Genomic DNA, 22,090 nt, shown 5'->3' with positions numbered 1-22,090 from the left:
TGCTAATGTGATCTGCACCCGTGCTGTGAAAGAGTGAGGCCCGGGCCACCCAAGCGGAACGTGGGCACTTGCCCGCTCCACCACAGGGCCGGCCCTGACTTGTACTTTTGGACCAACCTGTGGCCTGAACTTGGGAAGATGTGGGCCTGTTTGGATTATTCGTGAAGCTGATTAGTAGGAACATCATGGACGGTAACGTTTTCCGTTGGTTCCTGGGCTTAGCACGGATCAGGTTCTCTTGGTAGGATTCCTCTTCATGTATTTGGAATCGTCTACCTTTCTGTAGCATCAGTAAGCCTTTTGAGGTGATTTTCCATCCTTGGAAGTTCACCTTCTCTAATCTCTTTCAGCCCCCAAAGCTGTATGCCGTCATTCTGGACCCCTTTTTGGATTTTTGCTTTTAGGTGGATTTATTGCCATAACCCTGCATTCGAACATCCTATGTCTTTCAGATTTACATCCTCATCGATTTAGACTTCCGTGTAGGTTCCATCCTCTTCACCAGCGTAAGCCGAATCACAGGCCCTCACCACACACTTGTGCCTCATCATCTCTTCCACCCTCCCCCACCGCCCCGCTTTGCCTCTGGGCACCCCCGATCAAATGTCCAGTGCCGCCTGTTGGTCAGTGCTTGCTTTTTCTTCTCCTTGTAAGTGAGATCCTACGGTATTTGACTTTGTCCCTGGGGCTTGTTTCCCTACCCCTAAAACCCTCCCAGCCATTCTGGTGGTCACAAATGGCTGGATTGCATCCTTTGTTCCCGCTGAGTGGTATGCCATTGTGTGGCTATAGCCCATGTTCCTTCTCCATTCGTCCCTTGCTGGGCACCAGGGCGGCTTCCAAGTCTTGGAGAGCGGGAGTAAGGCTGTGCTGAACTCAGCGGTGCACATGTCTTTAGGCGGTAGTGTTTCCGAGTTCTTTGGCTAAACGCGCCCCAGAGGAATAGCTGGATCATATGGGACATGGATTCTTAAATTTCGGAGGCAGTTCCACACCGCTTGGCCTAGTGGCTGCACCGGTTTCCACTGCCACCAGCAGTGCAGGAGGCTTCCCTTCTCTCCGCCTCCTCTCTGACGCTTGTTGTTTCCTGTCTGCCTCCTTATAGCCATTCTGTCCACGGTGAGCTGCTATGTCCTTCCGGTTTGGATTTTCCTTGGCCTCAGGCTTAATGAGGGTGAACAAGTTTTCATGCACCTGTTGGCCCTCTTTAGATCTTCTTGGGAGAAATCTCTGTGTCCATCTTTGGCCCAGGTTTTCATTGGCTTGTTCTTTTTCTTGTGGAGACGTGTGAGTTGATTGTATCTTTGGGCTTTTCACCCCTTGTCCGATGTGTGCTTTGCAAACATCCACTCCCAGTTGTTGTGCTGTCTTTGCATTGAGTCGATGGTTTCCTTGACTGGGCAGAAGCGTCTGCATGTGAGGTGGTCCCGTTTGTTTCTTGTCTCCTTTGCTGCCCTTGCCCAGTCAGACAGGCTTCTTCCCAATAGGCGGCTCAGACAGATGGCAAAGAGCACTCTGCCTAGGTCTTCTCCTACAAGTTTCACGGTTTCAAGTGTGCCATTCAGGGCTTTAATCCATTCCAGGTGGTGCGTGTGCCAGGTGGAACATCATGGTCTACTCTCGTTGTGTTCCATGTGGCTGTGCAGGCTTCCCAGCACCGTTTATCGGAGAGACTCTCCTTTGTCCACTGTCTCCTCTTGGCTCCCTGGTCGCAAATGGGCTGTCCATGTATGTTTGAGTTGGGCTCTGGGCTCTCGATTCTGTTGCATGGGTCTGTGTGCCTGTTTTTGGGCCCGGACTGGGCCGTTTCGGTACCCAGCGCTTCGTCCTCTATGTTGAAATCAGAAAGTGTGATACGTCCTGCTTTGTTCGTTTTCCTGAGGATTCCTTGGCCTATTCAGGGTCTCTTGTTGCTGGCCGGAAACTTTAGGATTCTCTCTTCTATCTCTCTGGCAAATATGGCTGCAACTTTGACTGGGATTGCATGGAATCCAGAGATTCCTTTCTCCGCTATGGACGTTTCAAGTGTGTTAATTCTTCCATTCCTAGGTCCCGGAATATCCTTCTTTTTCCTTGTGTCGTCTTGAATTTCTTTCCCCAAACGTTTGCTAGTTTTCGGTTGACATAGCTTTCACCTGTTTTGCTAAGGCTCTTCATAGACATCTTCTTCTTCGTACTGGCAAGCTGTGTTTTTTGTTCGTTTGTGTTTAGCTTCCGTTTTTCTATTCTTTGCAACTTGTAATTGGTTCTGTTTTGGCAGAAGTGCATCGCTGTGCTCACATCTGCTGGCAACGCTCCTGTATTTGCTGTGGAAGTCTGGCCCTATCTAACGTCCCTTCCCATCTGCCTCTACACCCCCTCGGACGCCTGCCCCAGAATGACTGAAGCAGTGGTGAGGAGGCTCACCCCCAGGATTCCACCCGGCCCACCCCGGGCCACCGACCCAGAAGCTGCGGACCTCACCGCTGCACCACCGGCCGGCCCCTTTCATGTTCCATTGGCAACCTGCAGTTGAGTGCAATGGGGCTTGAATATGCTGCTTGAGCCCAGCTCTGGCACTGTGTAGATGAGGCCAGGTGGTTTGTCGGGGCCACTGTGACGTCAGAGGATTGGTCATAATTGTGTGTCTGCTATCCCGGCAAGCTTCATGGACACAGGGCTTCAGAGCCTGCTTGGAGCAGTCTCATAACTCACCCTTCCCAGTGAGCCCAGGTTTGACCTTCGCTGCCGTGTTTTGGCTTGTGAATTTCTCTGACTTTCAAACGTTCCAGCAGAGCCTGTCTAAAGACTGACATCTTTCATTGTGGATTATTCAGGTGTGATATCTGTTCGCCTTGCATTTTCTGGGACCTTTTTTTCTTTTCCACAGTATCCTCGTCATGGTCTTTCTCAACTATCTCCCTTAGATGTGCTTATCAGTCCGTTCTCCTTCAGTCCAAGGGATTAATTTTGTATTTCTTGAATGACCGTATGTTCTCTAGGCCGAGGTGTGAGTGCTTTCGTGATTCTGGGTTGCTGTCTTTGAATTTGCAGCGGTCACTTGTAGGACTCTTTGCTATCCTAGCCTAGGTCAAACGAAGCACTGAGAAGCCGTGGTCATCTGGGTTGGTTTGACATCCTGAGATCAGAAACTCCAAATTCGAGGTGGTCCTGGCAACCCCCTTCATGGACATCATGTTTTTCCGAGACAAATTAGACAAATCTGATGAATTCCTCGCTCCAGGAAAGATATTTTTCTTTCTCTTTTGTGGATTTGGGAAGTTTCGAACTTGACCCCTGACCCTTGGACGTTGCCCTAGATTCCGTCTAGATGCGGGCTTACTTTATTTCTATAGGCTGTGCCATTTGTTTGACCTACATCCTCAGCCCTGGCATGTTTATTTTTCTGGAAACAGAATTGTAATGTTCTAATTTTCAGCCAGCTTCCTTCCATATGGCGTCAAAGCACATAATCAATAATCCTTCTACGGCAAGAGGTCGGGGGAGAGAATTTCATTGGAGCCAAAGTGAGCACTCTAGCCTGGGAGGGCAGCCTTCACAAAGGAACCAAGCCCTCTGGAAAAGGGTGATTTTCAGCACACTTGTAGAGCCCTTCCCAACAAAGAGACCTACCCCAAGCATGACAGGGCTCCATTCCTTCGAGGCTTCCAAGACATCTCTTGGGACGCATTAGCATGTGGCCAGTGGGCCCCCGTGACGCCAGAGCTATAGAAAGTGAGACTGATCTTCCAAGAACGCTAGGGGCCTAGGAAAGGAGGCATCAACTCTTCTCTTCAATGTCCTCAAGAGATCCTTCTTGACTTTGGATTATGCTTAAGGCAGAAGGACACTGTAGGTCTGATAAGGCCCAAGTGCGGCCTCGTGTTTCCAGTCAAGTTTCAAGCTTGAATCAGCATGGCCTCCCCATAGCCTTGAATAGATGACAATGTTCTCCTCTCAGTGCTTGTCCCTCTATTCTGGCTTCTTGCCAAGGATTCCTTTCTTATCCCTGGCATCAGAGTCTGTTTGATCTCTTCCAGTTTCTGTGCCCGCTTTCTGTTTGTCAAAGCTGTTTCTGGGTATGTCTCCCTTTAATAGCCCAGCCTAGGCCAATCCTCAGACTGTAACCATGCGGCCATCTTGGGGGACATGTTCACCGTGATGTCATAAAGAACCTCAGAAGGCTAAGTTGTCCTGACAACCTCCAAGCACACAGAGTTTCAGAGCCATCTCAGACCAGTCTGACTCCTCCCCCTTTCCAGGTAGGATAGTTTTCCTTTTTCTGGATTTCTTGTCGGTTTCTAACTTTCTCCTCGAACTTGGAAAGGCCTGCTCCATTCTCTCTAGACACTGGTCTCTTTCCTGTAAGATTACCCTGGGTGTTATCTCTTATGTCGTGGGTAGAGGGCCAAGTGGGTGGACCTTCCCCAGAGAAAGTCCTGGACTCCCTCCCAAGTTGAAGTTGCCCGGGCAATCCTCTGATGCGCAATGATCGTGTCATCTCCTAGCACTCTGCCAATTCCGCCTTGGCAGGTCCCATGTTTTCCTTCCTTCTTCCTTTGGGGAAATGTACCAGATGCCTTCCTGGATTGGAGTATTCTCACGGTGCTTTTTCTGGTGCGTATTGATAAGGGACCCTCACAATTGCTACTTCTTTAGGACCTCTGTCCGCACCGTACCATGAAATCTCTATTCCCTAACAGTGCTAATGGGATCTGCACCCGTGCTGTGAAAGAGTGAGGCCTGGGCCACCCAAGCGGAACGTGGGCACTTGCCCGCTCCACCACAGGGCCGGCCCTGACTTGTACTTTTGGACCAACCTGTGGCCTGTACTTGGGAAGATGTGGGCCTGTTTGGATTATTCGTGAAGCTGATTAGTAGGAACATCATGGACGGTAACGTTTTCCGTTGGTTCCTGGGCTTAGCACGGATCAGGTTCTCTTGGTAGGATTCCTCTTCATGTATTTGGAATCGTCTACCTTTCTGTAGCATCAGTAAGCCTTTTGAGGTGATTTTCCATCCTTGGAAGTTCACCTTCTCTAATCTCTTTCAGCCCCCAAAGCTGTATGCCGTCATTCTGGACCCCTTTTTGGATTTTTGCTTTTAGGTGGATTTATTGCCATAACCCTGCATTCGAACATCCTATGTCTTTCAGATTTACATCCTCATCGATTTAGACTTCCGTGTAGGTTCCATCCTCTTCACCAGCGTAAGCCGAATCACAGGCCCTCACCACACACTTGTGCCTCATCATCTCTTCCACCCTCCCCCACCGCCCCGCTTTGCCTCTGGGCACCCCCGCTAAAATGTCCAGTGCCGCCTGTTGGTCAGTGCTTGTTTTTTCTTCTCCTTGTAAGTGAGATCCTACGGTATTTGACTTTGTCCCTGGGGCTTGTTTCACTTCCCCTAAAACCCTCCCAGCCATTCTGGTGGTCACAAATGGCTGGATTGCATCCTTTGTTCCCGCTGAGTGGTATGCCATTGTGTGGCTATAGCCCATGTTCCTTCTCCATTCGTCCCTTGCTGGGCACCAGGGCGGCTTCCAAGTCTTGGAGAGCGGGAGTAAGGCTGTGGTGAACTCAGCGGTGCACATGTCTTTAGGTGGTAGTGTTTCCGAGTTCTTTGGCTAAACGCGCCCCAGAGGAATAGCTGGATCATATGGGACATGGATTCTTAAATTTCGGAGGCAGTTCCACACCGCTTGGCCTAGTGGCTGCACCGGTTTCCACTGCCAGCAGCAGTGCAGGAGGCTTCCCTTCTCTCCACCTCCTCTCTGACGCTTGTTGTTTCCTGTCTGCCTCCTTATAGCCATTCTGGCCACAGTGAGCTGCTATGTCCTTGCGGTTTGGATTTTCCTTGGCCTCAGGCTTAATGAGGGTGAACAAGTTTTCATGCACCTTTTGGCCCTCTTTAGATCTTCTTGGGAGAAATCTCTGTGTCCATCTTTGGCCCAGGTTTTCATTGGCTTGTTCTTTTTCTTGTGGAGACGTGTGAGTTGATTGTATCTTTGGGCTTTTCACCCCTTGTCCGATGTGTGCTTTGCAAACATCCACTCCCAGTTGTTGTGCTGTCTTTGCCTTGAGTCGATGGTTTCCTTGACTGGGCAGAAGCGTCTGCATTTGAGGTGGTCCCGTTTGTTTCTTGTCTCCTTTGCTGCCCTTGCCCAGTCAGACAGGCTTCTTCCCAATAGGCGGCTCAGACAGATGGCAAAGAGCACTCTGCCTAGGTCTTCTCCTACAAGTTTCACGGTTTCAAGTGTGCCATTCAGGGCTTTAATCCATTCCAGGTGGTGCGTGTGCCAGGTGGAACATCATGGTCTACTCTCGTTGTGTTCCATGTGGCTGTGCAGGCTTCCCAGCACCGTTTCTTGGAGAGACTCTCCTTTGTCCACTGTCTCCTCTTGGCTCTCCGGTCGCAAATGGGCTGTCCATGTATGTTTGAGTTGGGCTCTGGGCTCTCGATTCTGTTGCATGGGTCTGTGTGCCTGTTTTTGGGCACGGACTGTGCCGTTTCGGTACCTAGCGCTTCGTCCTCTATGTTGAAATCAGAAAGTGTGATACGTCCTGCTTTGTTCATTTTCCTGAGGATTCCTTGGCCTATTCAGGGTCTCTTGTTGCTGGCTGGAAACTTTAGGATTCTCTCTTCTATCTCTCTGGCAAATATGGCTGCAACTTTGACTGGGATTGCATGGAATGCAGAGATTCCTTTCTCCGCTAGGGACGTTTCAAGTGTGTTAATTCTTCCATTCCTAGGTCCCGGAATATCCTTCTTTTTCCTTGTGTCGTCTTGAATTTCTTTCCCCAAACGTTTGCTAGTTTTCGGTTGACATAGCTTTCACCTGTTTTGCTAAGGTTCTTCATAGACATCTTCTTCTTCGTACTGGCAAGCTGTGTTTTTTGTTCGTTTGTGTTTAGCTTCCGTTTGTCTATTCTTTGCAACTTGTAATTGGTTCTGTTTTGGCAGAAGTGCATCGCTGTGCTCACATCTGCTGGCAATGCTCCTGTATTTGCTGTGGAAGTCTGGCCCTATCTAACGTCCCTTCCCATCTGCCTCTGCACCCCCTCGGACGCCTGCCCCAGAATGACTGAAGCAGTGGTGAGGAGGCTCACCCCCAGGATTCCACCCGGCCCACCCCGGGCCACCGACCCAGAAGCTGCGGACCTCACCGCTGCACCACCGGCCGGCCCCTTTCATGTTCCATTGGCAACCTGCAGTTGAGTGCAATGGGGCTTGAATATGCTGCTTGAGCCCAGCTCTGGCACTGTGTAGATGAGGCCAGGTTGTTTGTCGGGGCCACTGTGACGTCAGAGGATTGGTCATAGTTGTGCGTCTGCTGTCCCAGAAAACTTCATGGACACAGGGCTTCAGAGCCCGCTTGGAGCAGTCTCATAACGCACCCTTCCCAGTGAGCCCAGGTTTGACCTTCGTTGCCGTTTTTTGGCTTGTGAATTTCTCTGACTTTCAAACGTTCCAGCACAGTGTGTCTAAAGACTGACATCTTTCAGTGTGGATTATTCAGGTGTGATATCTGTTCGCCTTGCATTTTCTGGGACCTTTTTTTCTTTTCCACAGTATACTCGTCATGGTCTTTCTCAGCTATCTCCCTTAGATGTGCTCATCAGTCCGTTCTCCTTCAGTCCAAGTGATTAATTTTGTATTTCTTGAATCACCGTATGTTCTCTAGGCCGAGGTGTGAGTGCTTTCGTGATTCTTGGTTGCTGTCTTTGAATTTGCAGCGGTCACTTGTAGGACTCTTTGCTATCCCAGCCTAGGTCAAGCGAAGCACTGAGAACCCGTGGTCATCTGGCTTGGTTTGACATCCTGAGATCAGAAACTCCAAATTCGAGGTGGTCCTGGCAACCCCCTTCACGGACATAATGTTTTTCTGAGACAAATTAGACAAATCTGATGAATTCCTCGCTCCAGGAAAGATATTTTTCTTTCTCTTTTGTGGATTCGGGAAGTTTCGAACTTGACCCCTGACCCTTGAACATTGCCCTAGATTCCATCTAGATAAGGGCTGACTTTATTTCTATAGGCTGTGCCATTTGTTTGACCTACATCCTCAGCCCTGGCATGTTTATTTTTCTGGAAACAGAATTGTAATGTTCTAATTTTCAGCCAGCTTCCTTCCATATGGCGTCAAAGCACATAATCAATAATCCTTCTACGGCAAGAGGTCGGGGGAGAGAATTTCATTGGAGCCAAAGTGAGCACTCTAGCCTGGGAGGGCAGCCTTCACAAAGGAACCAAGCCCTCTGGAAAAGGGTGATTTTCAGCACACTTGTAGAGCCCTTCCCAACAAAGAGACCTACCCCAAGCATGACAGGGCTCCATTCCTTCGAGGCTTCCAAGACATCTCTTGGGACGCATTAGCATGTGGCCAGTGGGCCCCCGTGACGCCAGAGCTATAGAAAGTGAGACTGATCTTCCAAGAACGCTAGGGGCCTAGGAAAGGAGGCATCAACTCTTCTCTTCAATGTCCTCAAGAGATCCTTCTTGACTTTGGATTATGCTTAAGGCAGAAGGACACTGTAGGTCTGATAAGGCCCAAGTGCGGCCTCGTGTTTCCAGTCAAGTTTCAAGCTTGAATCAGCATGGCCTCCCCATAGCCTTGAATAGATGACAATGTTCTCCTCTCAGTGCTTGTCCCTCTATTCTGGCTTCTTGCCAAGGATTCCTTTCTTATCCCTGGCATCAGAGTCTGTTTGATCTCTTCCAGTTTCTGTGCCCGCTTTCTGTTTGTCAAAGCTGTTTCTGGGTATGTCTCCCTTTAATAGCCCAGCCTAGGCCAATCCTCAGACTGTAACCATGCGGCCATCTTGGGGGACATGTTCACCGTGATGTCATAAAGAACCTCAGAAGGCTAAGTTGTCCTGACAACCTCCAAGCACACAGAGTTTCAGAGCCATCTCAGACCAGTCTGACTCCTCCCCCTTTCCAGGTAGGATAGTTTTCCTTTTTCTGGATTTCTTGTCGGTTTCTAACTTTCTCCTCGAACTTGGAAAGGCCTGCTCCATTCTCTCTAGACACTGGTCTCTTTCCTGTAAGATTACCCTGGGTGTTATCTCTTATGTCGTGGGTAGATGGCCAAGTGGGTGGACCTTCCCCAGAGAAAGTCCTGGACTCCCTCCCAAGTTGAAGTTGCCCGGGCAATCCTCTGATGCGCAATGATCGTGTCATCTCCTAGCACTCTGCCAATTCCGCCTTGGCAGGTCCCATGTTTTCCTTCCTTCTTCCTTTGGGGAAGTGTACCAGATGCCTTCCTAGATTGGAATATTCTCACGGTGCTTTTTCTGGTGCGTATTGATAAGGGACCCTCACAATTGCTACTTCTTTAGGACCTCTGTCCGCACCGTACCATGAAATCTCTATTCCCTAACAGTGCTAATGTGATCTGCACCCGTGCTGTGAAAGAGTGAGGCCCGGGCCACCCAAGCGGAACGTGGGCACTTGCCCGCTCCACCACAGGGCCGGCCCTGACTTGTACTTTTGGACCAACCTGTGGCCTGAACTTGGGAAGATGTGGGCCTGTTTGGATTATTCGTGAAGCTGATTAGTAGGAACATCATGGACGGTAACGTTTTCCGTTGGTTCCTGGGCTTAGCACGGATCAGGTTCTCTTGGTAGGATTCCTCTTCATGTATTTGGAATCGTCTACCTTTCTGTAGCATCAGTAAGCCTTTTGAGGTGATTTTCCATCCTTGGAAGTTCACCTTCTCTAATCTCTTTCAGCCCCCAAAGCTGTATGCCGTCATTCTGGACCCCTTTTTGGATTTTTGCTTTTAGGTGGATTTATTGCCATAACCCTGCATTCGAACATCCTATGTCTTTCAGATTTACATCCTCATCGATTTAGACTTCCGTGTAGGTTCCATCCTCTTCACCAGCGTAAGCCGAATCACAGGCCCTCACCACACACTTGTGCCTCATCATCTCTTCCACCCTCCCCCACCGCCCCGCTTTGCCTCTGGGCACCCCCGATCAAATGTCCAGTGCCGCCTGTTGGTCAGTGCTTGCTTTTTCTTCTCCTTGTAAGTGAGACCCTACGGTATTTGACTTTGTCCCTGGGGCTTGTTTCCCTACCCCTAAAACCCTCCCAGCCATTCTGGTGGTCACAAATGGCTGGATTGCATCCTTTGTTCCCGCTGAGTGGTATGCCATTGTGTGGCTATAGCCCATGTTCCTTCTCCATTCGTCCCTTGCTGGGCACCAGGGCGGCTTCCAAGTCTTGGAGAGCGGGAGTAAGGCTGTGCTGAACTCAGCGGTGCACATGTCTTTAGACGGTAGTGTTTCCGAGTTCTTTGGCTAAACGCGCCCCAGAGGAATAGCTGGATCATATGGGACATGGATTCTTAAATTTCGGAGGCAGTTCCACACCGCTTGGCCTAGTGGCTGCACCGGTTTCCACTGCCAGCAGCAGTGCAGGAGGCTTCCCTTCTCTCCACCTCCTCTCTGACGCTTGTTGTTTCCTGTCTGCCTCCTTATAGGCATTCTGACCATGGTGAGCTGCTATGTCCTTGCGGCTTGGATTTGCCTTGGCCTCAGGCTTAATGAGGGTGAACAAGTTTTCATGCACCTGTTGGCCCTCTTTAGATCTTCTTGGGAGAAATCTCTGTGTCCATCTTTGGCCCAGGTTTTCATTGGCTTGTTCTTTTTCTTGTGGAGACGTGTGAGTTGATTGTATCTTTGGGCTTTTCACCCCTTGTCCGATGTGTGCTTTGCAAACATCCACTCCCAGTTGTTGTGCTGTCTTTGCATTGAGTCGATGGTTTCCTTGACTGGGCAGAAGCGTCTGCATGTGAGGTGGTCCCGTTTGTTTCTTGTCTCCTTTGCTGCCCTTGCCCAGTCAGACAGGCTTCTTCCCAATAGGCGGCTCAGACAGATGGCAAAGAGCACTCTGCCTAGGTCTTCTCCTACAAGTTTCACGGTTTCAAGTGTGCCATTCAGGGCTTTAATCCATTCCAGGTGGTGCGTGTGCCAGGTGGAACATCATGGTCTACTCTCGTTGTGTTCCATGTGGCTGTGCAGGCTTCCCAGCACCGTTTATCGGAGAGACTCTCCTTTGTCCACTGTCTCCTCTTGGCTCCCTGGTCGCAAATGGGCTGTCCATGTATGTTTGAGTTGGGCTCTGGGCTCTCGATTCTGTTGCATGGGTCTGTGTGCCTGTTTTTGGGCCCGGACTGGGCCGTTTCGGTACCCAGCGCTTCGTCCTCTAGGTTGAAATCAGAAAGTGTGATACGTCCTGCTTTGTTCGTTTTCCTGAGGATTCCTTGGCCTATTCAGGGTCTCTTGTTGCTGGCCGGAAACTTTAGGATTCTCTCTTCTATCTCTCTGGCAAATATGGCTGCAACTTTGACTGGGATTGCATGGAATCCAGAGATTCCTTTCTCCGCTATGGACGTTTCAAGTGTGTTAATTCTTCCATTCCTAGGTCCCGGAATATCCTTCTTTTTCCTTGTGTCGTCTTGAATTTCTTTCCCCAAACGTTTGCTAGTTTTCGGTTGACATAGCTTTCACCTGTTTTGCTAAGGCTCTTCATAGACATCTTCTTCTTCGTACTGGCAAGCTGTGTTTTTTGTTCGTTTGTGTTTAGCTTCCGTTTTTCTATTCTTTGCAACTTGTAATTGGTTCTGTTTTGGCAGAAGTGCATCGCTGTGCTCACATCTGCTGGCAACGCTCCTGTATTTGCTGTGGAAGTCTGGCCCTATCTAACGTCCCTTCCCATCTGCCTCTACACCCCCTCGGACGCCTGCCCCAGAATGACTGAAGCAGTGGTGAGGAGGCTCACCCCCAGGATACCACCCGGCCCACCCCGGGCCACCGACCCAGAAGCTGCGGACCTCACCGCTGCACCACCGGCCGGCCCCTTTCATGTTCCATTGGCAACCTGCAGTTGAGTGCAATGGGGCTTGAATATGCTGCTTGAGCCCAGCTCTGGCACTGTGTAGATGAGGCCAGGTGGTTTGTCGGGGCCACTGTGACGTCAGAGGATTGGTCATAATTGTGTGTCTGCTGTCCCGGCAAGCTTCATGGACACAGGGCTTCAGAGCCCGCTTGGAGCAGTCTCATAACTCACCCTTCCCAGTGAGCCCAGGTTTGACCTTCGCTGCCGTGTTTTGGCTTGTGAATTTCTCTGACTTTCAAACGTTCCAGCAGAGCCTGTCTAAAGACTGACATCTTTCATTGTGGATTATTCAGGTGTGATATCTGTTCGCCTTGCATTTTCTGGGACCTTTTTTTCTTTTCCACAGTATCCTCGTCATGGTCTTTCTCAGCTATCTCCCTTAGATGTGCTTATCAGTCCGTTCTCCTTCAGTCCAAGGGATTAATTTTGTATTTCTTGAATGACCGTATGTTCTCTAGGCCGAGGTGTGAGTGCTTTCGTGATTCTGGGTTGCTGTCTTTGAATTTGCAGCGGTCACTTGTAGGACTCTTTGCTATCCTAGCCTAGGTCAAACGAAGCACTGAGAAGCCGTGGTCATCTGGGTTGGTTTGACATCCTGAGATCAGAAACTCCAAATTCGAGGTGGTCCTGGCAACCCCCTTCATGGACATCATGTTTTTCCGAGACAAATTAGACAAATCTGATGAATTCCTCGCTCCAGGAAAGATATTTTTCTTTCTCTTTTGTGGATTTGGGAAGTTTCGAACTTGACCCCTGACCCTTGGACGTTGCCCTAGATTCCGTCTAGATGCGGGCTTACTTTATTTCTATAGGCTGTGCCATTTGTTTGACCTACATCCTCAGCCCTGGCATGTTTATTTTTCTGGAAACAGAATTGTAATGTTCTAATTTTCAGCCAGCTTCCTTCCATATGGCGTCAAAGCACATAATCAATAATCCTTCTACGGCAAGAGGTCGGGGGAGGGAATTTCATTGGAGCCAAAGTGAGCACTCTAGCCTGGGAGGGCAGCCTTCACAAAGGAACCAAGCCCTCTGGAAAAGGGTGATTTTCAGCACACTTGTAGAGCCCTTCCCAACAAAGAGACCTACCCCAAGCATGACAGGGCTCCATTCCTTCGAGGCTTCCAAGACATCTCTTGGGACGCATTAGCATGTGGCCAGTGGGCCCCCGTGACGCCAGAGCTATAGAAAGTGAGACTGATCTTCCAAGAACGCTAGGGGCCTAGGAAAGGAGGCATCGACTCTTCTCTTCAATGTCCTCAAGAGATCCTTCTTGACTTTGGATTATGCTTAAGGCAGAAGGACACTGTAGGTCTGATAAGGCCCAAGTGCGGCCTCGTGTTTCCAGTCAAGTTTCAAGCTTGAATCAGCATGGCCTCCCCATAGACTTGAATAGATGACAATGTTCTCCTCTCAGTGCTTGTCCCTCTATTCTGGCTTCTTGCCAAGGATTCCTTTCTTATCCCTGGCATCAGAGTCTGTTTGATCTCTTCCAGTTTCTGTGCCCGCTTTCTGTTTGTCAAAGCTGTTTCTGGGTATGTCTCCCTTTAATAGCCCAGCCTAGGCCAATCCTCAGACTGTAACCATGCGGCCATCTTGGGGGACATGTTCACCGTGATGTCATAAAGAACCTCAGAAGGCTAAGTTGTCCTGACAACCTCCAAGCACACAGAGTTTCAGAGCCATCTCAGACCAGTCTGACTCCTCCCCCTTTCCAGGTAGGATAGTTTTCCTTTTTCTGGATTTCTTGTCGGTTTCTAACTTTCTCCTCGAACTTGGAAAGGCCTGCTCCATTCTCTCTAGACACTGGTCTCTTTCCTGTAAGATTACCCTGGGTGTTATCTCTTATGTCGTGGGTAGATGGCCAAGTGGGTGGACCTTCCCCAGAGAAAGTCCTGGACTCCCTCCCAAGTTGAAGTTGCCCGGGCAATCCTCTGATGCGCAATGATCGTGTCATCTCCTAGCACTCTGCCAATTCCGCCTTGGCAGGTCCCATGTTTTCCTTCCTTCTTCCTTTGGGGAAGTGTACCAGATGCCTTCCTAGATTGGAATATTCTCACGGTGCTTTTTCTGGTGCGTATTGATAAGGGACCCTCACAATTGCTACTTCTTTAGGACCTCTGTCCGCACCGTACCATGAAATCTCTATTCCCTAACAGTGCTAATGTGATCTGCACCCGTGCTGTGAAAGAGTGAGGCCCGGGCCACCCAAGCGGAACGTGGGCACTTGCCCGCTCCACCACAGGGCCGGCCCTGACTTGTACTTTTGGACCAACCTGTGGCCTGAACTTGGGAAGATGTGGGCCTGTTTGGATTATTCGTGAAGCTGATTAGTAGGAACATCATGGACGGTAACGTTTTCCGTTGGTTCCTGGGCTTAGCACGGATCAGGTTCTCTTGGTAGGATTCCTCTTCATGTATTTGGAATCGTCTACCTTTCTGTAGCATCAGTAAGCCTTTTGAGGTGATTTTCCATCCTTGGAAGTTCACCTTCTCTAATCTCTTTCAGCCCCCAAAGCTGTATGCCGTCATTCTGGACCCCTTTTTGGATTTTTGCTTTTAGGTGGATTTATTGCCATAACCCTGCATTCGAACATCCTATGTCTTTCAGATTTACATCCTCATCGATTTAGACTTCCGTGTAGGTTCCATCCTCTTCACCAGCGTAAGCCGAATCACAGGCCCTCACCACACACTTGTGCCTCATCATCTCTTCCACCCTCCCCCACCGCCCCGCTTTGCCTCTGGGCACCCCCGATCAAATGTCCAGTGCCGCCTGTTGGTCAGTGCTTGCTTTTTCTTCTCCTTGTAAGTGAGATCCTACGGTATTTGACTTTGTCCCTGGGGCTTGTTTCCCTACCCCTAAAACCCTCCCAGCCATTCTGGTGGTCACAAATGGCTGGATTGCATCCTTTGTTCCCGCTGAGTGGTATGCCATTGTGTGGCTATAGCCCATGTTCCTTCTCCATTCGTCCCTTGCTGGGCACCAGGGCGGCTTCCAAGTCTTGGAGAGCGGGAGTAAGGCTGTGCTGAACTCAGCGGTGCACATGTCTTTAGGCGGTAGTGTTTCCGAGTTCTTTGGCTAAACGCGCCCCAGAGGAATAGCTGGATCATATGGGACATGGATTCTTAAATTTCGGAGGCAGTTCCACACCGCTTGGCCTAGTGGCTGCACCGGTTTCCACTGCCACCAGCAGTGCAGGAGGCTTCCCTTCTCTCCGCCTCCTCTCTGACGCTTGTTGTTTCCTGTCTGCCTCCTTATAGCCATTCTGTCCACGGTGAGCTGCTATGTCCTTCCGGTTTGGATTTTCCTTGGCCTCAGGCTTAATGAGGGTGAACAAGTTTTCATGCACCTGTTGGCCCTCTTTAGATCTTCTTGGGAGAAATCTCTGTGTCCATCTTTGGCCCAGGTTTTCATTGGCTTGTTCTTTTTCTTGTGGAGACGTGTGAGTTGATTGTATCTTTGGGCTTTTCACCCCTTGTCCGATGTGTGCTTTGCAAACATCCACTCCCAGTTGTTGTGCTGTCTTTGCATTGAGTCGATGGTTTCCTTGACTGGGCAGAAGCGTCTGCATGTGAGGTGGTCCCGTTTGTTTCTTGTCTCCTTTGCTGCCCTTGCCCAGTCAGACAGGCTTCTTCCCAATAGGCGGCTCAGACAGATGGCAAAGAGCACTCTGCCTAGGTCTTCTCCTACAAGTTTCACGGTTTCAAGTGTGCCATTCAGGGCTTTAATCCATTCCAGGTGGTGCGTGTGCCAGGTGGAACATCATGGTCTACTCTCGTTGTGTTCCATGTGGCTGTGCAGGCTTCCCAGCACCGTTTATCGGAGAGACTCTCCTTTGTCCACTGTCTCCTCTTGGCTCCCTGGTCGCAAATGGGCTGTCCATGTATGTTTGAGTTGGGCTCTGGGCTCTCGATTCTGTTGCATGGGTCTGTGTGCCTGTTTTTGGGCCCGGACTGGGCCGTTTCGGTACCCAGCGCTTCGTCCTCTATGTTGAAATCAGAAAGTGTGATACGTCCTGCTTTGTTCGTTTTCCTGAGGATTCCTTGGCCTATTCAGGGTCTCTTGTTGCTGGCCGGAAACTTTAGGATTCTCTCTTCTATCTCTCTGGCAAATATGGCTGCAACTTTGACTGGGATTGCATGGAATCCAGAGATTCCTTTCTCCGCTATGGACGTTTCAAGTGTGTTAATTCTTCCATTCCTAGGTCCCGGAATATCCTTCTTTTTCCTTGTGTCGTCTTGAATTTCTTTCCCCAAACGTTTGCTAGTTTTCGGTTGACATAGCTTTCACCTGTTTTGCTAAGGCTCTTCATAGACATCTTCTTCTTCGTACTGGCAAGCTGTGTTTTTTGTTCGTTTGTGTTTAGCTTCCGTTTTTCTATTCTTTGCAACTTGTAATTGGTTCTGTTTTGGCAGAAGTGCATCGCTGTGCTCACATCTGCTGGCAACGCTCCTGTATTTGCTGTGGAAGTCTGGCCCTATCTAACGTCCCTTCCCATCTGCCTCTACACCCCCTCGGACGCCTGCCCCAGAATGACTGAAGCAGTGGTGAGGAGGCTCACCCCCAGGATTCCACCCGGCCCACCCCGGGCCACCGACCCAGAAGCTGCGGACCTCACCGCTGCACCACCGGCCGGCCCCTTTCATGTTCCATTGGCAACCTGCAGTTGAGTGCAATGGGGCTTGAATATGCTGCTTGAGCCCAGCTCTGGCACTGTGTAGATGAGGCCAGGTGGTTTGTCGGGGCCACTGTGACGTCAGAGGATTGGTCATAATTGTGTGTCTGCTATCCCGGCAAGCTTCATGGACACAGGGCTTCAGAGCCTGCTTGGAGCAGTCTCATAACTCACCCTTCCCAGTGAGCCCAGGTTTGACCTTCGCTGCCGTGTTTTGGCTTGTGAATTTCTCTGACTTTCAAACGTTCCAGCAGAGCCTGTCTAAAGACTGACATCTTTCATTGTGGATTATTCAGGTGTGATATCTGTTCGCCTTGCATTTTCTGGGACCTTTTTTTCTTTTCCACAGTATCCTCGTCATGGTCTTTCTCAACTATCTCCCTTAGATGTGCTTATCAGTCCGTTCTCCTTCAGTCCAAGGGATTAATTTTGTATTTCTTGAATGACCGTATGTTCTCTAGGCCGAGGTGTGAGTGCTTTCGTGATTCTGGGTTGCTGTCTTTGAATTTGCAGCGGTCACTTGTAGGACTCTTTGCTATCCTAGCCTAGGTCAAACGAAGCACTGAGAAGCCGTGGTCATCTGGGTTGGTTTGACATCCTGAGATCAGAAACTCCAAATTCGAGGTGGTCCTGGCAACCCCCTTCATGGACATCATGTTTTTCCGAGACAAATTAGACAAATCTGATGAATTCCTCGCTCCAGGAAAGATATTTTTCTTTCTCTTTTGTGGATTTGGGAAGTTTCGAACTTGACCCCTGACCCTTGGACGTTGCCCTAGATTCCGTCTAGATGCGGGCTTACTTTATTTCTATAGGCTGTGCCATTTGTTTGACCTACATCCTCAGCCCTGGCATGTTTATTTTTCTGGAAACAGAATTGTAATGTTCTAATTTTCAGCCAGCTTCCTTCCATATGGCGTCAAAGCACATAATCAATAATCCTTCTACGGCAAGAGGTCGGGGGAGAGAATTTCATTGGAGCCAAAGTGAGCACTCTAGCCTGGGAGGGCAGCCTTCACAAAGGAACCAAGCCCTCTGGAAAAGGGTGATTTTCAGCACACTTGTAGAGCCCTTCCCAACAAAGAGACCTACCCCAAGCATGACAGGGCTCCATTCCTTCGAGGCTTCCAAGACATCTCTTGGGACGCATTAGCATGTGGCCAGTGGGCCCCCGTGACGCCAGAGCTATAGAAAGTGAGACTGATCTTCCAAGAACGCTAGGGGCCTAGGAAAGGAGGCATCAACTCTTCTCTTCAATGTCCTCAAGAGATCCTTCTTGACTTTGGATTATGCTTAAGGCAGAAGGACACTGTAGGTCTGATAAGGCCCAAGTGCGGCCTCGTGTTTCCAGTCAAGTTTCAAGCTTGAATCAGCATGGCCTCCCCATAGCCTTGAATAGATGACAATGTTCTCCTCTCAGTGCTTGTCCCTCTATTCTGGCTTCTTGCCAAGGATTCCTTTCTTATCCCTGGCATCAGAGTCTGTTTGATCTCTTCCAGTTTCTGTGCCCGCTTTCTGTTTGTCAAAGCTGTTTCTGGGTATGTCTCCCTTTAATAGCCCAGCCTAGGCCAATCCTCAGACTGTAACCATGCGGCCATCTTGGGGGACATGTTCACCGTGATGTCATAAAGAACCTCAGAAGGCTAAGTTGTCCTGACAACCTCCAAGCACACAGAGTTTCAGAGCCATCTCAGACCAGTCTGACTCCTCCCCCTTTCCAGGTAGGATAGTTTTCCTTTTTCTGGATTTCTTGTCGGTTTCTAACTTTCTCCTCGAACTTGGAAAGGCCTGCTCCATTCTCTCTAGACACTGGTCTCTTTCCTGTAAGATTACCCTGGGTGTTATCTCTTATGTCGTGGGTAGAGGGCCAAGTGGGTGGACCTTCCCCAGAGAAAGTCCTGGACTCCCTCCCAAGTTGAAGTTGCCCGGGCAATCCTCTGATGCGCAATGATCGTGTCATCTCCTAGCACTCTGCCAATTCCGCCTTGGCAGGTCCCATGTTTTCCTTCCTTCTTCCTTTGGGGAAATGTACCAGATGCCTTCCTGGATTGGAGTATTCTCACGGTGCTTTTTCTGGTGCGTATTGATAAGGGACCCTCACAATTGCTACTTCTTTAGGACCTCTGTCCGCACCGTACCATGAAATCTCTATTCCCTAACAGTGCTAATGGGATCTGCACCCGTGCTGTGAAAGAGTGAGGCCTGGGCCACCCAAGCGGAACGTGGGCACTTGCCCGCTCCACCACAGGGCCGGCCCTGACTTGTACTTTTGGACCAACCTGTGGCCTGTACTTGGGAAGATGTGGGCCTGTTTGGATTATTCGTGAAGCTGATTAGTAGGAACATCATGGACGGTAACGTTTTCCGTTGGTTCCTGGGCTTAGCACGGATCAGGTTCTCTTGGTAGGATTCCTCTTCATGTATTTGGAATCGTCTACCTTTCTGTAGCATCAGTAAGCCTTTTGAGGTGATTTTCCATCCTTGGAAGTTCACCTTCTCTAATCTCTTTCAGCCCCCAAAGCTGTATGCCGTCATTCTGGACCCCTTTTTGGATTTTTGCTTTTAGGTGGATTTATTGCCATAACCCTGCATTCGAACATCCTATGTCTTTCAGATTTACATCCTCATCGATTTAGACTTCCGTGTAGGTTCCATCCTCTTCACCAGCGTAAGCCGAATCACAGGCCCTCACCACACACTTGTGCCTCATCATCTCTTCCACCCTCCCCCACCGCCCCGCTTTGCCTCTGGGCACCCCCGCTAAAATGTCCAGTGCCGCCTGTTGGTCAGTGCTTGTTTTTTCTTCTCCTTGTAAGTGAGATCCTACGGTATTTGACTTTGTCCCTGGGGCTTGTTTCACTTCCCCTAAAACCCTCCCAGCCATTCTGGTGGTCACAAATGGCTGGATTGCATCCTTTGTTCCCGCTGAGTGGTATGCCATTGTGTGGCTATAGCCCATGTTCCTTCTCCATTCGTCCCTTGCTGGGCACCAGGGCGGCTTCCAAGTCTTGGAGAGCGGGAGTAAGGCTGTGGTGAACTCAGCGGTGCACATGTCTTTAGGTGGTAGTGTTTCCGAGTTCTTTGGCTAAACGCGCCCCAGAGGAATAGCTGGATCATATGGGACATGGATTCTTAAATTTCGGAGGCAGTTCCACACCGCTTGGCCTAGTGGCTGCACCGGTTTCCACTGCCAGCAGCAGTGCAGGAGGCTTCCCTTCTCTCCACCTCCTCTCTGACGCTTGTTGTTTCCTGTCTGCCTCCTTATAGCCATTCTGGCCACAGTGAGCTGCTATGTCCTTGCGGTTTGGATTTTCCTTGGCCTCAGGCTTAATGAGGGTGAACAAGTTTTCATGCACCTTTTGGCCCTCTTTAGATCTTCTTGGGAGAAATCTCTGTGTCCATCTTTGGCCCAGGTTTTCATTGGCTTGTTCTTTTTCTTGTGGAGACGTGTGAGTTGATTGTATCTTTGGGCTTTTCACCCCTTGTCCGATGTGTGCTTTGCAAACATCCACTCCCAGTTGTTGTGCTGTCTTTGCCTTGAGTCGATGGTTTCCTTGACTGGGCAGAAGCGTCTGCATTTGAGGTGGTCCCGTTTGTTTCTTGTCTCCTTTGCTGCCCTTGCCCAGTCAGACAGGCTTCTTCCCAATAGGCGGCTCAGACAGATGGCAAAGAGCACTCTGCCTAGGTCTTCTCCTACAAGTTTCACGGTTTCAAGTGTGCCATTCAGGGCTTTAATCCATTCCAGGTGGTGCGTGTGCCAGGTGGAACATCATGGTCTACTCTCGTTGTGTTCCATGTGGCTGTGCAGGCTTCCCAGCACCGTTTCTTGGAGAGACTCTCCTTTGTCCACTGTCTCCTCTTGGCTCTCCGGTCGCAAATGGGCTGTCCATGTATGTTTGAGTTGGGCTCTGGGCTCTCGATTCTGTTGCATGGGTCTGTGTGCCTGTTTTTGGGCACGGACTGTGCCGTTTCGGTACCTAGCGCTTCGTCCTCTATGTTGAAATCAGAAAGTGTGATACGTCCTGCTTTGTTCATTTTCCTGAGGATTCCTTGGCCTATTCAGGGTCTCTTGTTGCTGGCTGGAAACTTTAGGATTCTCTCTTCTATCTCTCTGGCAAATATGGCTGCAACTTTGACTGGGATTGCATGGAATGCAGAGATTCCTTTCTCCGCTAGGGACGTTTCAAGTGTGTTAATTCTTCCATTCCTAGGTCCCGGAATATCCTTCTTTTTCCTTGTGTCGTCTTGAATTTCTTTCCCCAAACGTTTGCTAGTTTTCGGTTGACATAGCTTTCACCTGTTTTGCTAAGGTTCTTCATAGACATCTTCTTCTTCGTACTGGCAAGCTGTGTTTTTTGTTCGTTTGTGTTTAGCTTCCGTTTGTCTATTCTTTGCAACTTGTAATTGGTTCTGTTTTGGCAGAAGTGCATCGCTGTGCTCACATCTGCTGGCAATGCTCCTGTATTTGCTGTGGAAGTCTGGCCCTATCTAACGTCCCTTCCCATCTGCCTCTGCACCCCCTCGGACGCCTGCCCCAGAATGACTGAAGCAGTGGTGAGGAGGCTCACCCCCAGGATTCCACCCGGCCCACCCCGGGCCACCGACCCAGAAGCTGCGGACCTCACCGCTGCACCACCGGCCGGCCCCTTTCATGTTCCATTGGCAACCTGCAGTTGAGTGCAATGGGGCTTGAATATGCTGCTTGAGCCCAGCTCTGGCACTGTGTAGATGAGGCCAGGTTGTTTGTCGGGGCCACTGTGACGTCAGAGGATTGGTCATAGTTGTGCGTCTGCTGTCCCAGAAAACTTCATGGACACAGGGCTTCAGAGCCCGCTTGGAGCAGTCTCATAACGCACCCTTCCCAGTGAGCCCAGGTTTGACCTTCGTTGCCGTTTTTTGGCTTGTGAATTTCTCTGACTTTCAAACGTTCCAGCACAGTGTGTCTAAAGACTGACATCTTTCAGTGTGGATTATTCAGGTGTGATATCTGTTCGCCTTGCATTTTCTGGGACCTTTTTTTCTTTTCCACAGTATACTCGTCATGGTCTTTCTCAGCTATCTCCCTTAGATGTGCTCATCAGTCCGTTCTCCTTCAGTCCAAGTGATTAATTTTGTATTTCTTGAATCACCGTATGTTCTCTAGGCCGAGGTGTGAGTGCTTTCGTGATTCTTGGTTGCTGTCTTTGAATTTGCAGCGGTCACTTGTAGGACTCTTTGCTATCCTAGCCTAGGTCAAGCGAAGCACTGAGAACCCGTGGTCATCTGGCTTGGTTTGACATCCTGAGATCAGAAACTCCAAATTCGAGGTGGTCCTGGCAACCCCCTTCACGGACATAATGTTTTTCTGAGACAAATTAGACAAATCTGATGAATTCCTCGCTCCAGGAAAGATATTTTTCTTTCTCTTTTGTGGATTCGGGAAGTTTCGAACTTGACCCCTGACCCTTGAACATTGCCCTAGATTCCATCTAGATAAGGGCTGACTTTATTTCTATAGGCTGTGCCATTTGTTTGACCTACATCC

Source organism: Equus asinus, chromosome X (assembly GCF_041296235.1).
Source record: "Equus asinus isolate D_3611 breed Donkey chromosome X, EquAss-T2T_v2, whole genome shotgun sequence".
Lineage (NCBI taxonomy): Eukaryota > Metazoa > Chordata > Mammalia > Perissodactyla > Equidae > Equus > Equus asinus.
This window is presented reverse-complemented; position numbering follows the sequence as displayed.